At 38.3% G+C, this 22,527-nt stretch overlaps 1 pseudogene; it reads left to right on the top strand.

Annotated features, from left to right (window-relative positions):
• Positions 1–17,429: 17,429 nt before the first annotated feature.
• Positions 17,430–17,583, top strand: LOC122787189 (annotated as a pseudogene).
• The last annotated feature ends 4,944 nt before the right edge of the window (positions 17,584–22,527 follow it).

Genomic DNA, 22,527 nt, shown 5'->3' with positions numbered 1-22,527 from the left:
CAGCCTCACCAGCCTTATATGCAAAGCCATGGAAAGTCTCAAAGTAGAGCTCATTTATACAAACACAGGAAACGTAATTGTCAAAGGAAAAAACTTCAAAGACCAATACACGTAAGGTTCAGTTAAGGCACTTTAATTTACTTGCAGCAAGGAGACAAATGCATGCAAATACAAGGATTTGTCTAACTACTAACAGGAAGTATGTTCATTCTTATACTGTTTTACAAGACATGGCCTTCTAAGCTGACATAATCAAACACAACTTTAAGCATTGTACTACAGCAGATGTTATTTCACATTTTCTGCTGACATGACTAGATTTGTGAGAAGCTTTTCAGAAAAACAACCTGGCCTTGGTGACCAGTACTTCATTTACAAGCGTCTATTGTACAATGTTACTTTTCAAGGTACTTTTCTAATACAGATACAAGCAAGTGCTGATTGCAGTTCATATTTTCAAACAGGCTTTGTCCTAATTATCTGTTATTTCTACAGCTGTGTATGTTCTCATAGCACAGCGGAACTTCTTGTCTGAGTTTCATATAGGCAGTATTGTTCTATTCATTATTTTCCTAATGCAAGCAGAAATCATCTGCTTCTCAGTAAATTTCCAAGGCACAAGCAAGATTTAGCTGACAGTACAAGGTCAAAAAGCAACTGCAGTTTGTACAGATTTATGCAGTATGAAATAAAATAAATGTGTTAACTTTTTTCAAGTTCTAAATGCACTAAGCATATTGCTAATAAACACATTAATACATATTTCTCTAACAGTAATGGATCTAGATGCCAATGAATTTGGTTTATGAAGGGCAGGTCCTGCCTCCTGAACACTGAAAGTTTCTTTGAAAAGGTTAAAGAGCATGTAGACAATGGTTACGTCAGTGCATGCTGCTTACTTCAATCTTTCAAAGTTTTTTGAAACTAGCCCTATTCTGGTATTGTTAAATAATCAGGCAAACATAATATAAATCCCTACTTTGTCTAATGGGTTACAAACTGGCTATCCAACAGTTACCAGGTTCTGAAAGTTGCAGGAACCTTTTCCAAATATAAAATTGTAACTTGTGGGGTACCACTGTGATCAGTGCTGGTACCTCTTCTGATTAGCATTTATTTTGCAAATCTCCAGGCCAATATCTCTGAACTGTAGTTGACAATGTTTGCTAATGATTGTAACTGGGGACTATAATCCAGTCATTCACTGGTACTAAAACAGCTACAACAAGGGCTGGAATATGCATGTACCTGCATACCAGGTGTACTAAAAATGGTCTTGAGTAAAATGCAAAACAAGGGCAGCATAGTATCATTTGACAAAAAAATCTGTTCCCACCTCATGTTTTATATGATATTTCACTTCAGAAAGGCATCATCATAACAGACCTGGGCACTTATGAGGACAATTATAGGTTCATAGGTGTATACTATGCTAACAACCCCTGGGGCCTTTTTAACCCTTGCCATTCATCCCAAATTGCTGATGAGTTATTGTACATTTCATAGTGTAATCAGGGACTTGGGAGATAAAACATTTACAAGAATAGGCCTAGGAAATGAACCATTTACAGGCTGCCTGTGTTCATTAGAGACATAGATGCCAAACCAAGGTTGAATTTCTGGTTCCCCATCCATTTGTCCAAGTTTCACTTGAACTGGAATAGGGAGCAGCTCTGCTTTACATGGATGAGGAGCCTGTTCTAGAGAAGAGACAGTTTCCAGGATACAAACCCGCCTGTCCAGCAGGTCCTATTTATACCACAGGCAAAGTTTAAGTCTTTAGAATGAGTAATTATAGTGCTGTTTGTTTTGTGGATATGCAGGAGGCCCACCAGAATTGTGTCTGATGATGTTTTGAATGCCAGCATAGATCTCCCCTCAACAGCCTGTAGGAGATGGATTACAGGGACAGGGCTTTGAGGCAGTCTGCAGATATCATGTTATTTATGACTTTATTCTTTTAGTGATGAACATCTGTGGACTTCTCAGTTGTTGGATGTGTATGGTTAGCTACATGCCAAATGGGGAAATTGTAATACATTTTCAAAGGATTAGCTTCAAGATTCAAAGAGGCTAGACTGCCACTGTACTTTTCCCTTATCAGACTCCTCACTGAATACAATGTCATTTTGCTCAACTAGAAAGACCCCAAAGATATCTTACCAAGAAAATCAAAGACTTTAAATCTTTCAACTATCCCGATAGATTAGCACAGCTCTCATTATAGTCAGTAGTCTAGAGACTGCCCTGAGGTGACCTGTGTCTTGCTGTTTGTCATAAAAGACCCACTCCTCTTTCAGCTTCAAAACCAGTGTCGCTACAAACTCCATTACTAGGGATCTAAATCTACACCAACATATAATCAGCACTTACTGGACAGATAGATTCCTAACTCAGTATATTCCATGCCTATGGGAAAAGTTACCACTGCAGGTCAAATAAAGAACTATTTTAACTATTAAGACTAGTCTTAAAGACTGGATAGGTAGACACAAATTTACACTTCAGTTGTCATGTACAGGATTGCTCCATTTGAGAGTTAAGCACTATTGAGTGCTTGTAAAGGGAGGTATGGGCTTTTAAGTGTGTCTGATTAGAATATATGCCTAGCCATCTTATGTTGCTCATGGTGTCTTGTCCACTGTTGTTCCTGTTTGTCTCACTGCAAACACCAGTTGTAGTGCACTGTGGCCTGAATCCGAGCTGCTTATTTCCATCGTACTGTTTACTGAACTGCATAGTCACTTATCAGACAACCTCTCCAGCACTGTCATGCAGAGTGACAGGAGTTCGGTACTTCTGTACTGCCCAAAGTTCCGAATATTTCCTTTGATCTTGTACATTGGCACTGGAAAGCTTACTCCTCATTCATTCGGGCTGCACCTCTTTCTCCATACATTAATGAATCACATCAAGAGCATTTCTCCCCTAAAAATACCTAACATCTTGATCACATCTGCAGTGACCTCTTCTAACCCTGCTGCTTTCCCTAACTTCATTTTCCTTAGTGCCCTGTGCATTTCTTCTAGGATGTGCTCATGTTCCTCTTTCATTTTAAGGCTGTACAAGTGGCAGTACAGTTTCTCTAGGGTTTTCTTCCTCCAGAAGCTTCTGGAAGTATTTCTTGCTTCTGCTGATGATGTCCTTTGTACTTGTGAGCAGATCGTTGCTGACATCCCTTAGGAATGGCATCTGCTGACTACCTTCTTTATATTTCTGATGTTGATTTGGAACCTCATAGAATATCATGTGCCATTTGTTGGCTCACTTTCCAGAAGCTGGTAGAGTTTATCTGATGCCTTGCTCTCTGCCATTGCAACTGCTCTCTTAGTCTCTTTACTCACCAACCAGTATTCCTACTTAGCCTGGTCCTTTTTTTCTATCACCCACTTTTTCCTGCACTCCTTCTTTATTTTGATAACTTCTTGAACTTTTGCATTCCACCACTAGCTTCCCTTATGTGCCTTATTTCCACACCTGGCCCAGCTGCACATCTCTTCCTTTGTTTCATACATGCTGTTTTAAAACACTACTATTCTTCTTCAGCTCTGCCTATTTCCTCATCTTCCTGAGGTGCTAGAGCTCTGAGCATTTTCTTGAACTGCTGTGCTTTCACTGCAGTCAACTTCCAAGTCTTCAGCCAAATCTCTGTTGACCTTTCAGCCTTCTCCTTCCTTGCTTGCAGATGACTGTGGCCTCCAGTGGTTTACATTGGGATGACCATTTCACTTGGGATGACTTTGCAATCTCTGATTTGACCCCACTGTTATTCTTTGCTGTGATGAGGTGTAGCTGAGTTATATTCTGACCATTATTGTATCTGATCCTGTGGACATCTTTCTTGACAAACAACGTGCTGACCCCTTTAAGCCATTTGCCAGATTAAAGTATAGAAATGCCTTTCCCTCATTTTCCTGTTGCCTCACCCAGTTGGGCCCAGGCAGTCCTCATATCCTGTTCGGCCTAGCTTATTATAAGCACTCATATCCCCTATTATCAAAACCAGCTCAATGTATCCTTCTTTATCAAGGAGGTCCTGAAACTGCTCCCTGAATGCCCTCTATTCCTCACCATCATAACTTAGCAGTGGGGCATAGACTAAGATTATAAAGATTGCCCTGACTTTACATTAGACTCTGATTGCCATGAGTGTGTTACTGGTTCTGATGAGATGCCTCACTGCCTTCAGAGGGCTGTATCTCACCACACTTCCCAAATGGTTTCTAGTGTGAACCCTCCTCCACAAGAAGTAGACCCTAGATCTCAAGCCTAGAGTTTGCAGTGCTGCCCTTCCACCATGTCTCCTGCTATACCCTGTAGTTAATCTATATTCAGTGTATCAATCCTTAGTTCAGTTTTGGTAGGCTGATTGATTTTCTGTCGAGCTTTCACTCAGCAGAGCTATCACAGGTAACTTAGGAACCTAGGTGGGGTAGTTTGACATTAGTCAGTCAATAGCTTACTGGCCCATGGCTGCTGATATTTATACAAACAAACACAAACCAGTAGGGGCCTGTAGACCCTTCTCCACATTAACATGGGTCCCCGAGTAGGCTAGAGTAGGCCAGGTCCTCAACCCTCTTAGCATGGGCAAATACTAATGCAACCTTTTGACGACATTAGTCAATGCAACCAAATTATGTAAAGCCAATTTTAACACCACCAGGTGGTTAGCCCTAACAACAGTGTACAGTTTATGGTATGTGTGTTCTACTTAGATGATTCTTTGTACCACAGATGATGCCTCATGTGGATAATCCACACAACTCTTCCTCTAACAATTACCACCTGGAGTTTGTGCTGCTAATCTGAATACCACCTAACATCTTTGCCTATAAAACATACATACATGAATGAACGAACTAATGAATAACTAAATAAATTTCTGAAATCCATTTGTTTCATTTTACTGATTTACTGATTAGTTGCTCCCTGTGAGCACACCAGTTTTGTTGTACTTATGAAATAGTTAACTTTCTCCTAACTGTAAAATCTTTAGAGGAATTAAACACAGAGTGAGGCTTTAAGTGCAGATATTATTTTTTGTAGCCTATGTGACTGATACAGAATTATATACTCTTTCATGTTTTCTATTAATTTACAAGTTCCACAACAGTATGGTAATTTTTTGTGGCTAGAATACATGTATGCTTCAGTCTGAGGTTTAATCAGCCAACTGAAACTTATTTTTAATACTTGAAGCTTCACTGAAAAAGAAATTAAATATAAGCTTTCATGATATGAGGATGAGTACATAGCTAAAAACTTAATGTTGTGGTTGATATAACCTTGTTGAACTAAGGCGTAACGTTGCTAAAAGCACATGTACTGTAATTCTTTGATTTATGAAGAAGCTGTGAATTTGTTTATATATATTTATCTAATTTTCACTAGCAAAAAATAAAATTAAAAAAGACATGATAACGATGGGACTATAATGTAGCAGATTTTTTTTCTAAATGTTGGACACTCCTGCCTCATGTTAACATATATTTAAGATTATCATTGAACAATGCAGCTACTTATGAATGTCGTAGTACATAATGTGTAAACGTAAACATGAAGAAAACAAGTGTGTGATATTAGGAATTCTTATTATACGCACTCATAACACACACACACACACACACACACACACACACACACACACACACACACACACACACACACACACACACACACGACCCCAGATCAGGTGCTGCACTGAGAGACAAGGAGCTGATTAATGGGGACAAATTAGTAATAATGGAAACAAATAACATAGCTTTAGGCCTGCCACATATACTATAGCTGTTTAAGCATGAAGATGTTGAGGAAACAGGGTCTTGCCCATACACTTTGAATCCTCCCGTAATCCAAGTTTGTGATTAGAAAAAGTAGGCTGGGAATGAATATTAACAGTATAGTCTTGTCCAGAGTCATACTTTAACTGAGAATAAAAGGTGATTTCAATCTAATACATAAGCAATCAGTGATTTAGGTTATGTGCACAGAAAGAAAAAGAAAATTAAAAGGCTAGCTTGATGGAATGCTGCAGAGGGTGAAAGTTTATAAAATTACTGCCAAAGTGAGTGGAATACGCTATGCTCTACTTGTATATATTTACAGAGAAAAGTTTTGTTACTTGGAGTCAGAGGGGTTTAGCTATTGGAGTTTTAGATTACTTTTTAACAACACATAGAGTTTGCAGGAACTTTGGGCAGGGTGAAAGGGTACACGAGAAACTGACAGAGAAGGGACACAAGGAGCAGAGACATCAACAAGTATTGGTCCACAAAATGCTTACAGGCAAGTGTGAACCAAAGATCTGTCATAACGGCTGCTCTTATTTTGTAACAGTATGAAATTACTGACATGGAATGTAAATGGTTTAAATGATTCCAAAACGGGAGACAAAACACTGACATATATATGGAAGTCAAAGGTACAGATAGCTGCACTGCAAGTTCATTGAATAACAAGGGACACAAAAATGGATAGAAAGAAGTTGAGTGGAAGGTTACTAAGCAAGTACTGAGAAAGGAGGAGGAAAGAGAGATGTAATGCTATTGCTAAAGAAGGGTTCACAAATTAAAACAGAAGAGGAAAACTCAGACATAAGGAAGATGGTGGCACCTTGTGTGGCAGCAGCCTCTCCGGATCCCAATGTGTGTGTTGTATTTTGTGGCCTGGTGGAAGGTGCACTGTGGTGTTCGTGTGTCCGTAGTGTCCATATTGCTTTGTTTTTGTTTATTGGGGTTGTTGAAATGAAAATGGAAGTTTGGCGAGTTAAGTGAGGTGCAGTATGTGGAATGATGAAATCAGACTCTTGGCTGCCAAGTTGGGTTTGAAAGACCAATGTTAGATTTTACTAGGTCAGAAGGAGCTGGATTGGATTTGAAAGCTGCTGATGACTGCCGGAGATGTCAGAGATGGAGCTGGTGAGAATGAGATGTGTTCGGTGAGGATTGAGAGAGGATCACTGGAATGGTTGTGGCCGTTCAGAGCGATCATGCTGAATGCAGGTGGTAGAAGTCCTTTTTTTGTCTACCAGTTTTGTTTTAAATTGGATTTGGTTTGTGGTGTCAGAGGAGACCTGACTGGGTCTTAGGATGTTGCTGGTATGGGAGAGGGTTATGGTGGTGACATGGAAGAAGTGGATTTCTGTAGTTCATGGAATCATGCATGGTTAATGGATGCTTCTGTGTGTACTATTGGTTCAGTCACTGTTGTTGTAAATGTTGTATTTATTTCTGTGTTGCTGTGTTTTTCTGTTTGTACATAAGCTTTTCATTCAGGTGTGCACTTGTGTATGGTCTGAATGACAATAAAGTCACTTTTGACTTTTGAATACATTATGATAAAGTGTTACTGGAAAACTAAAAAAATAACTTAGTTGGGGGCTATATCTCCCTACAAGAGCTAAAATTACGGAGGTAAAAGAGGTTATGGGAAGCACTATGGCCTTCCAGCAGGTCATGATGCTAATACCTGAGGAGTGGAGTCTTGTCACCAACCCTCAAGATGTGTCAGACAGGCAGTGCAAATTAAGAGTATCTACAGAAGGGCACTACTTAGAAAAATACATGGGAACATTTGGCTTTCTGGATATCATGATGAATACTATAGGGGGATTAAATTACAGCTATTATTTAAAAAAATGCAATATGTTTGCTAGATATGACAAATACAATCATTCCAGTTTTTACCTGTCCAATTATTCTGTCAGATAATGCCCCGTTAAAGGTTACACTTAGTGAGGGGAAGATCAGGAGGGGGAGAGGCACTGGCAATTCCTCACCTATTGGTTAATCATTAAGGTTTCACAGATTGGGTAAATAATGAGACTTCTGAGATATTGAGTAATCTACTGAATAAAAAGGAAGAAATAGCTAAATAATGGGAACTAGTGAAAGAAGAATTAAGATGTTGATACAGCAGAGACGAATGGAAACTTGCAGATGAAGATGCACCAGGTATTTAGCAGCATTACAGAAAGTTAAATCCCTGCAAAAGATGTACAGTATACTGAAGAAGATGTCAGGTTCTTATCAGATTGCATGGATTTCACCTTGAACAACTACTTTTGCTGTGATGGTAAACATTTTCAACAAAAGAAACAAGTGCCTATGGGGACTACAATGACCCCAAAATATGTCCATTTGGTAAAGTCATTTTAGGGAAAAACACTCACAAAAATATTCTGGGTTACACCAACCACAGAGCTTTTAACCATTTACATCTTTTTTTATTTGGGAAGATAGTGAAGGGTTATTGTGTGATTTTTTTTTTTTTTTCATTTCAAAACAATTTTATTAGAAACAGTATTCATAACATCTTTTCTGTTTCAGTCAGCACTTCAAACTATAAATTAAACAGAGCATAGCAGAAAATATTCATATGCAATACAAATACAAATACCGCAAGAAGCAGGTACATTTTCACCTCTTGAAACTTCTGCACAATGTAATCTATGCAACATCTTCCTATCAAAATACTAGTATTACTCAAACTAATTGATTTACACTTACGTCTCCCTCACCCTCACCTCCTGAGCTTGAAACACACAAGTCCCTCTTTCTCTCTCCCTTCTTTATTACTATTTTCTTTCCATCTTCTGTCCATCCTGCTGTCTCTTCACTCCATGTTTCCCCTACCCTTTCTTCACATCATTTCAGTTACTTTTAAATATTTGGTTTCCCCTAGGTTAGGGCTGTTTCCAAAGCTACTATTTCCTAGTTAACATCTTGTTTTTAACTCATTTGTCCTTCACTTGTTATGTCATTCATCATCTTTTGTACTTCACCTGAATCTGGGCTGACGCTATCCTTCCACCTTCTTGTAATGGCTTTTTTGGCTACTGTCATTAATACAGATAACACCTTAATGTGTTTGGGTCATGGAGTACTACTCCTATTGAGTAAAAACATCTCTTTGGTAATTCTCACCTCATCCCCTAGCATTTCTTGTATGCAGAGCCCTAAATCTGTTATGTATGGTTGACGTTTCTCACAGTCCCAGAAAATATGCTCCCATGTACCTTGATGGTATTCCCCACATCTCCAGCACCTGCCTGAAGTGTCTGAGAACATCTCTGCTGCACTGCTTGGGTTATAAAATATTTATGCAAGCAGTTCCAAGTACATATATGGAAGTATTTTGATTTGATAACATATCTGGGAACTAGGACTATTCACAATCTTAAGGGAATAAAGGCTTTCCTAGTTTCTCATCCCATTCATTTTTAGGACAGGTTTTTCATATCTCTCAGTGCTCTATACAGTCTGCTCAAGATTCTTTTTTTGATTTAATTTATTTTTAATTTTCTAACACATTGAAAATCAGTTATACGAAATGGATTTCTACCATTCAAAAAGAACTATTCTTTAACAAGTTGTAGAAAAATAAACACATTAATCTTTAACTATTACATCATCTTGTAGCTATTTTTGGTCTTGAGTCTATTAAAATTTCTACAAACAACAGTTTATCATTTGGCGATATATGCTTTCTCATGTTGTTCTTTTGCTCCCACTGTAATCCTATATAACCCAAATGTTCTTACTCATTAAGAGTAAACTCTTCTTTCACTTCTGCAAGAGTTTCAGGTTATCCTGCCTCAAAAATCTGCTCTCAAAAATAGGTTTGTTATGCCTCCTTCTCCAAATTTCTATGCTCTTAATTCCCCTACTGATCTCCCTTCTGTGTCACTATATTCTGGTGGTGCTAAGGCATAACTCCTTCCCTTCCCTCAGTAGCTTCCTTCCCTGATCATCAAGGTATTTAAGTTTGTTTATTTTAGTACTTGGGTTAAAAACTTCATTCCCGAAGTTCAAGCTGGATAATTGTTATTAATTGGCTGTTGAGATAGTAACATTTATTTCCACTTTGGATTAATACCCTGCATCTGTATTAAGTACAACTGTCTATATTGAGTTTAGCTATAGTATGCATGCAAATGTGGCAGTGCAAGGCCTCGTTATCTCTCTGACTTTCACTCTTGGGAATGGAGTGGAAGTAGGAAACTGATGACAACAGAGCAGGAAAATTATTGGGGGGGGTTGTTGAGCACATCTAGTCTGAATCATCAGGACCAGAATGATAAACGAAAGGCAGCAATAAGAAGTATGCTGGGATATATATATATATATATATATATATATATATATGTGTGTGTGTGTGTGTGTAAGCCGTGGTGGTGCAACGGTAGTGTTGTCGCCTCACAGCAAGAGGTTTTGTGGAGTCTGCATGTCCTCCCCGTGGTTGAGTGGCATTCGAAAGACATGCGCTGCCAATCATTAGCAGACCAGAGTTCCGCTGTGGCGACCCCTAACTGGGAAAGGCCGAAAGAAGAACAACATATGTATATATATATATATATATATATATATATATATATATATATATATATATATATATATATATATGTGTGTGTGTGTGTGTGTGTATATACAGGTTATTAAATTCAAAAAGTAAGGAGACAGTGCTGCTGCTCTGCCATGTCCTGGTTCAGCCACATTTTTGTACTGAAAATATTTCAAGAGATAAAACAGGGAAAGGGACATCAACCTATTGGACTGAGCCAGAGGATGTTTGGGATAGACAGGACATGATGTAAGCAGCCACTTGAGAATCTGAATCTCTTCTCACTAAAGACCACACAAGAGATGGTGGACATGATATTGGCGCACAACATCATGTCATGGACATGTGAAACATGTGAACTGGTCACTGTGAATGAGAAAGAGAAAGGGACAGAGAAAAAGACAGAGGCAGCAGATTATATGTGCCAGCTGCTCAGAATGGAGATGGTCACCATTATGGCCACAGTACTTTTTTGATTATGCTCTGAGCTGTGAGAACTTTAAATGCTTCTTTCTTTTTAATAACACTTCTAGACTTAGAACAGCTTTTTTTCTGTTACTATTATTACTATTACTTTTACTACTACTATATGCACAGCGCTATTGACATTGTTAATGTTTAATGTTAGGAAACTATAGATTTCCAGATGGTATTATTGTCTGCAGCATAGGAGTATCAGCTACAGGTGTGACCCTGCATAATGGCCCTATCAGAACAAGTGTGAACCTGCATAATGGCCCTATCAGAACTAGTGAGATCCTGTATAATGGCCCTATCAGAACTAGTGAGAACCTGCAAAATGCCCTTATCAGAACTAGAGTCACCCTGCATAATGGCCCAATCAGAACTAGTGAGACTCTGCAAAATGGCCCTATCAGAACTAGTGTGACCCTGCATAATGGCCCTATCAGAGCTAGTGAGACCCTGCAAAATGCCCCTATCAGAACTAGTGTGACCTTGCATAATGGCCCTATCAGAACTAGTGAGACCATGCAAAATGGCCCTATCAAGCAGTACTAGTGAAGACAAATTCAGACAAGCTGATGGAGTTAATTTCCCAAGTGGCCCAAAGATTGCAGAGCATAAAACTCTATGTTTGGTTTCTAAGGCAGGAGTTGAATTACATCTGAAAACTGATTTTCTGGAATTTGCTTGCAACTTACAATCATCACAAATAAGTGACTTAAGTGGTAATTCCTGAACATCAGTCTGCCATACCTTCAGTGGAGAACAAGCTGGAATACATGGACAATCACCAGAAATGAAATAATATAATAGTGGCTGCTCCTTCTGAGGGACTGGAAGGAGATATTTTTTCTGTTTTTGTGATACCCTAACAACTCTCAAAAGCTGTCCAACTTTATAAGCCAGTGACAGCTGAAAAGGTGCAAATGACTTTGTAAAGGACAGAAAACAAGCTATCACATTTTATAAACCTTACACCTCCTTCTGAACATCACTGTCGAACAATTAAAAATGCAGCTGGCTCCAGGTAGACACTGGAACTCCTTTCCTGCAATGCATACACCCCCTTAAGCTTCACAATGATTGCGGCTGCCCTTCCTCTTAAAAATCTCCTTTTTCAGAGACATCGCCCATACATTCCTAGGAACACTAATCCTAACCACCTTGTCAGAGCACATTTCTCTATAACTGTTGCCAACAGATTGTCCATCGGGGTACCAGGGTACTATATTGATCACAATAAATCATTTGCAGGCATAGCTTGAGTAAATACAACCATCACTGATTTTATTAAAGCTCTAAAAACAAACACCAAATACTCATTTCATTGTCACTGCTTTGATAATTCGGATAATCCAGAATACACATGGCCATGCTGTCACTCATCTACTCCATCTTCTTTTACAGCCACGACATGTCCTCTTCAGCTCTCTATTTGAACTTTCCTTTATGCTTCTCTTTCTACCTCCTGCTTTCCTCTTAACTCTCCTGGTCTCTAAATTCTGTTACAACTGCCTACTGTCTCATCTGTACCGCTATATGTGTTCTTCTGCAAACGATTCTTTGTAACCAGCCGCTCCAAATGCTCTCCCATCTCCAATCTCAATATATGACTGTATCTCTCCCACTAATACTTTATATTTAATATTAAAAATGACAGATTTTCATTACAGTTATAAGTGTGTATTGATACTATTCCAGTATGCAATTGTTTTATTGTGTAATTAAATTGTCTTACCAATCTATGTCTTCTTTCTATTGCTATTGTAATGTTCACTGCTAGTTGGACTGTATCGTACTTGAAAAGGGTCTGCTAACCAGTGCATTTACCCTTTTAAGAAATGTATGAAAGAATAAATAAATAAATGAATAAAAAAGAAACAGGTGCTCAGTCAATCATGGGCCTTTAAACACCAGTCAGTCTCATTCCCTGTCTTCATTTCCTAGCTATCTGTGGCACCCACCATGTCAGTTTCTCCCATTTTCTATTAATTTAGGGTTTTGTTTTTTTAACACAGACTTTGCATATTGCACATCATCAGCCTCGTAACATCTGTATTCCCTTTCCAGGCAGCCTTCTTTGTTTTTACTGTCATTTTTATAGCCCCCCAACCTGACTTTATTTAAATCCCCTTATATTTTACCATAGTGCATTGTACTTTCTCCCTGATCTAGCATCACAATTTCAGAACAATGTAGCTCTAATATGCTGTGCTATTCTGTCCTCCTGACTTGCTTTTTCTTGGCTAGTATGGCGTAACCTGTTCTTTGCATTTAGTTTTTTTTTTCCTTTCATCTTCCCAAATAAGTACCTGGTCTTCTTTTGCCCTGATCTCTGGCTCCTCTCCCTTTGCCCTTAGCTAGTTCTTGTAATTGGTAATTCTGTCTTTATATGTATATTGGCATTACGTGCTGACACCATCTCTGTAGTAATCTCACAACTCCCTTGGCTTCTTGATTGCCTCCTCTACTGACCTTGTCTTGCATCTATTATCACATGCCGATTTCCCGCCTTTCTGGAGCTGTCCTATCAGATTCCTGCCTAAACCTCCTCACCATTAACCTTGTAAAAGATATATAATAAACTCTCTTTTGCTTTTATTTATTTACTTTTGTTTAACAGGAATCTCCAGATGGGTTATGTAAAACCCCTTTTTAGCAGAGATCTGGGGAGAAAAGATCCACTTAAACTACAATAAACATTTACAGAGCAAAGACATTATTTAGCAAACAAACAGACCCATTTGGACTGGAGTACAAACAGAGAATGAACAGTTACTATAAATAATACATTTACAAAAAAGTTGCTATTTTTGAAAGAAAATATTTACAGAAAAAAATACAGTAAAAAGCAAACTTACTATACCTCATGGAAAGGGGAAATAGGCATATACATGAAGCTGCCATCATGGAGAACAAGGTACACACTTATAGGAAATAGTTGCATATGTACAATGTAAAAAAGAAATGTACAGGACCTATCTAGGAGACAAAGTCTTGAATATAATTGATATGGCATTACTAAAGGACATCATTGTGCCTGAGGATATGTGAGACAGAGTGGAATTTTAGAGATACATTTTTTTTTATTTTTGTTTACTTTGTTGATTGGATTGTTCCACTAGGCCAGTGCCTCATTCAATGGGTGACCCAAGGTGGTATTCATACTAACATGGGAAATTTGGCAGGACATCAGGGAGCTCCCTATTCTTTGAGATAAGTGCACTGTAATAGTCTCAATAGCTTAACAAGTAATGTACTTTCCTATGGTGCAGAAGACTGTGAGTACTTTTCCCACACAAGATAATTGGATTAAATTTCCAATGTTAACAATGCAGTGCAGTTTAATGGAGTGCTGCGCACCTGAGTGTGCTGTCCTTTGGATGAGATGTTAAACTGAGTCAATATCTACTTGAATTAATGGTAAATAATGTGGATATAAAAGGACAGCACATTGAAGTGTGCAGAACTCCCTTAAGCACAGTTGTTCATCAATCACCAATGTTATTTTTCAGTGGTGCATGACGACCATTGGAGACTAATTGATTTTCATTACAACACCCAGTAATAAACCTGGCATAATATTGAGGGTTAGTATAGTGATTAAGGTGTTTACCTCACAGACGCAAGGTACTGTGTTTGATTCTTACCTTTGGGTTGGGAAGTTTGGCTATGCTCAAAAGGGCCCAAAAGAGCAGACAGCCTAGTACTAACATGTGGTCATTAATATTACACTGTTTCCAGAGGGCAATGTAAAGCTTAACTTGTCAAATGAAAACTCTGCATGTAGTCTCATTCGTTAAATGAAAATTCTGCAATGCACTGCAGGTTCAGCCACAAGACAAGGGCTTCCTTTAATAATAGAAAACTTGTTCTAATTGTCTTAAAGTGTACAAAATAAACATTCCATGATAATATTATTCTGATCACTGTGTTACAAATTCAATTGTGTAAATGGGAGCAGCAGCTTGCTGGCTTAATTTAAGATGTATCATACCTTCATATTTTAGTATCTACACTTCTTTAGCCATTAAAACTCCAGTTTGCTCCAGTACAGGTCAACAAATGACACTGACCACTGCTTGCTCTTGTTATACATAAAACAAGAGTTTAATGTTGTGCTCTGCCTGATCTGCAGATGCTAGAATGTCCCAAATCCTCTTCTGTTGAAAACCTGCTTTGTCTGCTTTGTTGCTATAATAGTATATATGTAAACATTACTAGAACATTTAGATAATTGAATCATGATTGCTAGAAATGCAGACACTTTCACTGCAGAGATCTGAACACTTGTTGGATTTCTTTCTCTTTCTAACAGCATATTTTTAAGTTTTGAAAGCAATGCGTTTATATTCAGACCACCTTTTGATGAAGGCTATTTATTCATCCAGTTAAAATAGATGATAATAAATACTCCCCACGCAGCTCAATATTAAAGACATCATCTTTTAATTGTTCATATCTGGTGGTTAATGGAGAATATTAAAGCTATGACCTGCTAACATGTTTCATCCTCTAGTCCAGAGTTAGATTTCTTATGTCTTCATTTGCCTTCCGCCTCACACAGGCACGATGTGCTCCCAGATCACAAAAGAGTGTTAAGCCTAGTATGCTCACCTAGTTAATAAATTAATAAAATAAAGGAAAACTAAATCAAAAGATCATGCTTGCAGAGTGGAATCTAACACCTCTACATTAGTAAATGACCAAAACTAAGTCTTTACAATTTGCCTTTAATCTTTGCAGCATGTTAAAATGAATACTGCTATGATGCATATTCTTTCTGTTCTTTTCATGAAACAAACTCCCATACTGCTTTACTGAAACCACCCACACATAAGCATTGCCATTTACACATGACATGTTATTATCATGAGAAAAGTTCATAACAATACCTCATACAGCTCGTCCATGGAGACTTATGTCTAGCCTTTTGTACCATGAAGGATCCCAATTCCCACCCTATTTGACCTCCTATTCCTTCACAGAACTGACAGTACATCAAATGCTTGGCTAAAGGAACTAAACCTTATCTAAGACATTTTGGCATGATAGATGCATATCCCATTTTATCACTCAACTCTGGACCAAACGTCCACTACATGTCAAGCAAAGTAGCACCCTTGCCACCTTCAAGGTAACTCTTGATAATTTGATGGGCAGCCTCAAATTCTCTCCTGGTCTATTTTGTCTTGCCCTTCTTGAGGCTGAAGGGAAAATATGAATAGGTTTTTTGATTTGGCTTGAAATAGTCTACAGACTGATTGCCTACTACTTACCTGTGAACCTATGAATTTAAAAGACTGAATGTTATAACATTCATTCTCAAAAGTTCATAGCATTGCTAACTATAAAGCAAGATTCTGGTATGTAACTATGAAGAAAGATTCAATACTTGATATTATTTTATACTTCATAAAATAATTTTGAGTGCTCATGGATTTCTCACTATTTTCCTAGCATGTTAAAGAAAATACAGTAATGATAGATCATATCAAAGCACAGTCCATGCAAAGCATTTAGTAAAAGCTTAGATTTTTATTCATAGTTTACATTTTATTTATTTACACTTTGTTAACTGAATTAGTCTCACTAGGCCAGCAGCCTCTTTTCAGGGGAGTCCCAACATAGTATTTAAAAGACTAGTGGAAATTTGGCCAGGGCACAAAGGGTCTCCCCCAACTCCTTTTGGAAGTATCATGGAATCTTTTGCATCCACTTGCACTATCACCCTCTCAGGCAGATGGTATGTTGGTTTAGTATCTCCTCTGAAGGATAGTGTACTCAGGAATGCAGCACCCCTGTTATGCTGCACTGCTGTGTCAGTAATGGAATATAATCCAAAATTCTGGTAGGAATAAGACCCTCAGTCTTTGTATCTTTTAGCACAAAGGTGAGTGTTCTACTTGTTGAGCTACTGGTATTGCCAAATGTTGCATGTCTGACTGAGTGACCCAACAAGCAAATAAGCATAAATTGTAATAACATTCTTGAATTCTTGAAGTGATTTAATTATGAACTAAGCATAGTAAAGGTACAGAATGTTGCGGGTAGTGTTTAGAGTGTCTACCTTACAGCATTTTGTTTCCTGGTACAGTCCTTGGGGACTCCACTTTCCTCCAACATTCCAAAGACATGCTGGCAAGTGAAATGATTATGCTAAACTCATGCTGGTATGGTTGTGAGTATGGCTATTTGAGTACTTGTGGAATAATGTCCCAGTCTGCTGTTGGCTTGGACACACTGTAATCCCAATGACCATTGATGTCATACAGTGGACATTTAATATGGACACCTGAGAGATACTGGTGTCTTTTCCACTTGACCCTACTTGAGGGTACCTGCAGAGGATGCCTTGTTTCTCACTGGGTGCTGGTTCAAAGACCTGGATTGTCAGTGAGGTCACCCCGTTAGCCACAGAGGGTGACCTCACTGGCCACCACAGGAGACCTCCTCTAGTATGGGACCTGTAACCCCAGGCCACGTACCAGTAATGGCACCTGTGAAATCTCACTTTCTTCTCTTGGTGCACTCTGTGTCCATCAGCAGCTGTGCTGATGCTCTGTGCCCAAATTGTCATATGTCAGCCAGGGTGGGGAAGTGCCAGAGAAGACCCATATGACTCTGAGCAGTAGATCACTCAGTTTGTGCATCAATGAAGAATGCAGCTAGCTGCAAGAACTAATGTGAATTGTAGAACACATTGATCACTGACATTTTGAATGCACTTTGTGTCCCTGGATAACTCCCAGGGCTACTCCTGTTTGAGAGTTGTCATGCCTTCAGTCACCCCAATTGATATCCCCCCTGTCAAAAGCAGGGCTAGGGTGTCGTGGGAGCCATTTGCAGGCCCCCATCTCCACCAAGGTGATACACAGAAGGAGGAGAATCTGACCCCTCACCACCCTCAGTTGGTCTGATAAATGTATATAGATATATATATATATATATATATATATATATATATATATATATATGTATATATATATATATGACTGAGCTGACAGACAAAGCATCTGCCACCTCTGAAGACTGTCTGATTAGGAACCTATTTCCTATAGGGATTCACCAGCCTAATCTACTCCTTGACTTCAACTGGTCTCACACATTCTTTAGTCAGTTTACTGTCCTGGATTGTACATACCTTTCAGATAGAGTTGCATGACCTAAAGAACCATTCAGTAAAACAGACTTTCCTGACATCTTCTGTTTTCCTGTGTTAAATTATTACCTGTCTTCACATGTCAGCTCTTGGGGCTCTGGTTCCCCCTAGTTCCCTCTCTCCTCCATTTTATAGACATTTGACCAGAATGTTCAGTTGCTTGATTTTCAACAGTTCTTTAATCATTTTGTTATTCCTGTCTGGCTCATCCTGCAGGCTAATATTCTTTCTGAGGTAAAAGTTGCAATACGCCATGCAGTGAATCAGATAAGAACAAGCTGCTGCCTACACACCCAAGCCAATCATGTAATCTTTTATGATTCTGCTTTTCTAGTTGCTGTTGTGTCTTTCGGCTTTTCTCGGTTAGGGCTCGCCACAGCGGAACTCCGGTCCGCTAATGATTGGCAGTTGATTTTTATGTACCGAGTTGCCAGCTCTGACACACAACCTTCAACGAAGGTATGCCCACTGACACATGTCTCCATGCAGAAGACCCTCTAGCTGGGAATCAAACCAGACAGCATCTTACTGTGAGGCGACAACGCTACCGCAGCACCACCACTGCAATGGTTGCACCTGTAGTTAGAATTTAAACTGAATACTATAAGTATTTACAGACATTATTAGTTTCTGGTTTAATTAAAATGCTTTTGATTAGATTTTACTTGATTTACTCACTTTTAAAACTTAGGTGGGCAAAGTGATGCAACTTGTCTTTGCGTTTGTGTACTAGATGGAAAGATCACTCTTTTTTTCTCTAGCTTGCTAAGCTTTTTAATGGTAATTTTGCTTATAAGTGAGTTTGTAAGCTGGCTCATTTAGGTCTAAAAAGACTTATGAGTGTAGTCAGATGAAGGCAAGTAAGAAGTGTCTAGAGTTTGGCACAGATTTGAAAGTTGAAGTCTGACGTGTACAGTGGGCTCACTAGCGGAGACTGCAGACCTGTGGAGGCACAGACCACTCCTCCAACAAAAGGTTAACAGGTGCAAGTGGATGAATAGGAGGTGAACATGAATGTCCTGGTAAACAAGCAGTAGATATTAGTTTAGAGCTACAGATGAAGTTATCTGACCTGCTCACCTTTAATGTACACTGCAATAAATATGTTAATCTGAAATTTCAGAAGGAAATTTGATTTCCTTTGATTTTTTTTTCTCTGTTCTCTGAAATCTCTTAACATTATCTTTAGTGCAGAATGGTTGCTCAGTGGCAAAATTTCTCTTACACAGGTTCAGGGACTGAGGTTCATTCTTAACTTATAATAACTGCCAGATTGGTGTGTGTCTGTTCTTCCTTTAGGAGGAAGTTTTCTGCCACTTTCAAAAGAAATACTAGACGATTTTCTGCACTAAATTTCTATACCTATATTTTTCTTGTGGGAAGCAAGCCACACCTAATTTCAACCCTGAGAAGTGCAAACAGTAATGTGACTAGTTTTTATATACCAGTTTTAAGACTGCATATTTTGGAGAATTACTCTTATTACACAGTATAGCAATCTCATAGCCAGAATACAGAAGTAATAGGGGTAAGATAAGATGCAGCCACCTATGTTAGATGTGCTTTCCTCCCTACAAAAGTACTTTAAGAGCCTTACAGTGAGTTTTGAATGTTGTTATTTTAAGAGGTAGCACTCTAGAGTTCAGACATTTGATTATTAAACTTAGGTGCTACATTTTCTGCTATACAGCTGGTCTTCTGCCTTGTGTTGTGGTTGACAGGGTATTGATTTATTTCAGTAGACTGGTCCCTAAAATATTGTTGGCTTAGTCTGTGTGATTGAGATGATCTGACTAAGGGTATTTTGAATGGATCCCATCAAGACACCTGTTTCTGCTTTTTGGAAGGATGGGAATTGGCCTAATGATTAAGTTGTTTACCTCACAGACACAAGGTGTAGGGTTTAATTCTCACCTTTGCAGCAGAAATTGGCTAAGTTTAAAATAGACCATAAGAGCTACTAGCCTGGTATTTGTCTATGAGCCTACGAAACAGAGGATGGTGGTGAAATGCAAATATCTGATGAGAATATTCTGATGCATCCAGCAAGCTGAACCTGACAAAGTACCAGGTTAGGATCCTTGAAATATTTAAAATTTAAGGTAGCAATAAGTTTTGGCTTTAGATTGGCTGTGTTGTTCACAAGAAAGGTGGCACCCCTGCCACTGTCTGTCCAACTCTGTTATGACAGAATAGAACATACTTTTGCTGTTTGGTAGTAAGGCTATAGGAGCCAGGCTTAAGCCATGTTTCAGTGATAGCATATATTTTACTGTTAAGGTTAACTCTCCATAGCTCTATTTGTGGCCATTTGTTGCTAATACTGCTAGCACAGGTATGATGAATATGCTGGATGCAGTAGGGGGGAAATGGCTGCTGATGGTGCTCATTTAAGTATGGAAAGAACAATATATCACATATGACTGGAAAATAAGCATTCCAGTGCCAGTGTACAATAACAAAGGGGATATTCACGACTATAGGCATCACCTAGTTATCAAGCTCCTGTCACGTTGCATGAAAGTGCTGGAGGGGGTGGTTGATAAATGAATATGTAGGGTATTAGAAAGTAAAATGGGAGCTGAGCAGTTCAGATTCAATTCAGGATGTAGTGCAACCAACTCAATATTTGTAGCGAGACAGACCTTGGAGAAAAATTCAGAGATGAGGAAAGACTCCAACATGGCATTCCTTGACTTGAAGAAAGCACATGACAAGGTCCCCAAATAGCTGATTTGGAGGGTAATGCAATGGTTTAAGGTTCTGGGAACATTTCCAGAATTAATACAGGTTATGTGTAAGGACTGACTGATGCAAGTGGAAAGAGGGCTCAGGCAGACAGAAGGGTTACCAGTGGGAATGGTTGCACATCAAGGTTCTGTTCTAAGTCCACTTTACACTGGTGATAGAATATAGTAGAAAACAGGTCAAAGGAGACAGATCAGCAATGCTGCTGCATGTAAATGATGTAGCACTACAATCAGACTCTGAACAGGAACTTCAGCAAATAATAGGGACATGACATGCAAAATAGTTGTCATGGCAGCAAATGGGGCAATCAGAAGAACCAAAATTGAGATAGAAGAGAAACTATTGGAAAGGGTTAACAACATCAAGTGCTGTAGCCAACTAACACAAAGTGACATAGGTAGTGTATGACAAAAGAATGCCAAAGAAGATAAATGTAAGGTGTACACAACACTTCAGTATGATGCAGAAACCTGATCAATGAAGGCAGGGCAGCTTATGAATGTTGAGGTGATGGACATGTAGTGCCTAAGATATACAAGGCCGTACTATGGGACAGATGAAAAAATGAAGACATCATCATGGAACCCAAAGTAACCCAAGTTACAGGCAAGATGAAGGAAAACAGATTAAGGTGGTTTGATCACATGTGCAGGAAAGGAGAAAAAAAAGGTAAACAAATTTTGTGAGGAAGGAAAAAGGTAAGTGGAAATTAAGATTCCCAGTGAAAATATGTCTGAATTGGTGAGAGAAGACCTGTGACATTCAGATTTGACATTTGAAGATTTTTTATCTCAAAAATCTGTTTATTTTTATTTCTTTATTTATACAAAGCACAAACAACACAATTGCCAGCAAACAGTAGTACTTTTGAGTGATATTACATTGTAGTATTTACAAATCTATATACAACAAAACTAATGAACTAAATACAAACGTGCTACATGCTCATTCCAAAAAGCAAGATGAAACTACAGTTTCTAATTTAGTCTCTTAAAACAATAACACTGTGATTTTGAAAGCCCTAATCCGTCTCTAAGATCAAGATAAAACATGGTGCATTACTATTTCAGAATGTAGTCAAATGGTATATTCCTGTAATTGAGAAAATGTGAATTTTGTTTTTGTCTAGGTATTAAATACTTTGGGCCATTAAGTATTTAACAACCATTTGTTTAAAGCCTATCCATGAAAGTACAGATTTGTTTTTCCAGTGATATACAGTTTGATTAATGCAAATATAGTGACAAAGATGTATGTTTGTAATTTCAGTAGCCCTGGAGGGGTGATATGTAAAATGGCAAATTTCCAGGAAAGGGTACTTGTCGTATAACCCTTTTTTGGGATTTTAATTTTTAATGAGCACCAATTCTTGTGGGAGGATTTGCAGCTCCAAAATATGTGGAATAAATCAGCCTTCTGATTGTCACAGTATGTACAGAATGGTAAAGTTGAAGTGTAGAATTTATTTAATAGAACTGTGGAAAGGTACACATTATTTAATATCATAAGTTGCGCATACCTACGTTTTTTGAATGGGATAGATTTTTAGGTTATTTTGATAGACTGAGTTATATGATTAGGTGTGATTGTAAGATTCAGGTCAGTCCAGTTACAGGAGAATAGTACATTGTCTTGGAATCTAACTAAAACTATAAGTTTGCATGCATCTGAGATCACTTTTTTCTTCATTAACAGTGATCTCCCTAATGTTTTACGTAAATTTATGTTAGTTATATTTAATTTGGGGTCATCCAAAATTTTAATAGACATATCTTTAATATGTCTCAAAATAATAACTTAGCTTT

This window comes from Protopterus annectens, chromosome 1.part1, assembly GCF_019279795.1.
Source record: "Protopterus annectens isolate FY-2018-M chromosome 1.part1, PAN1.0, whole genome shotgun sequence".
Classification (NCBI taxonomy): Eukaryota; Metazoa; Chordata; order Ceratodontiformes; family Protopteridae; genus Protopterus; species Protopterus annectens.
This window is presented reverse-complemented; position numbering and strand designations above follow the sequence as displayed.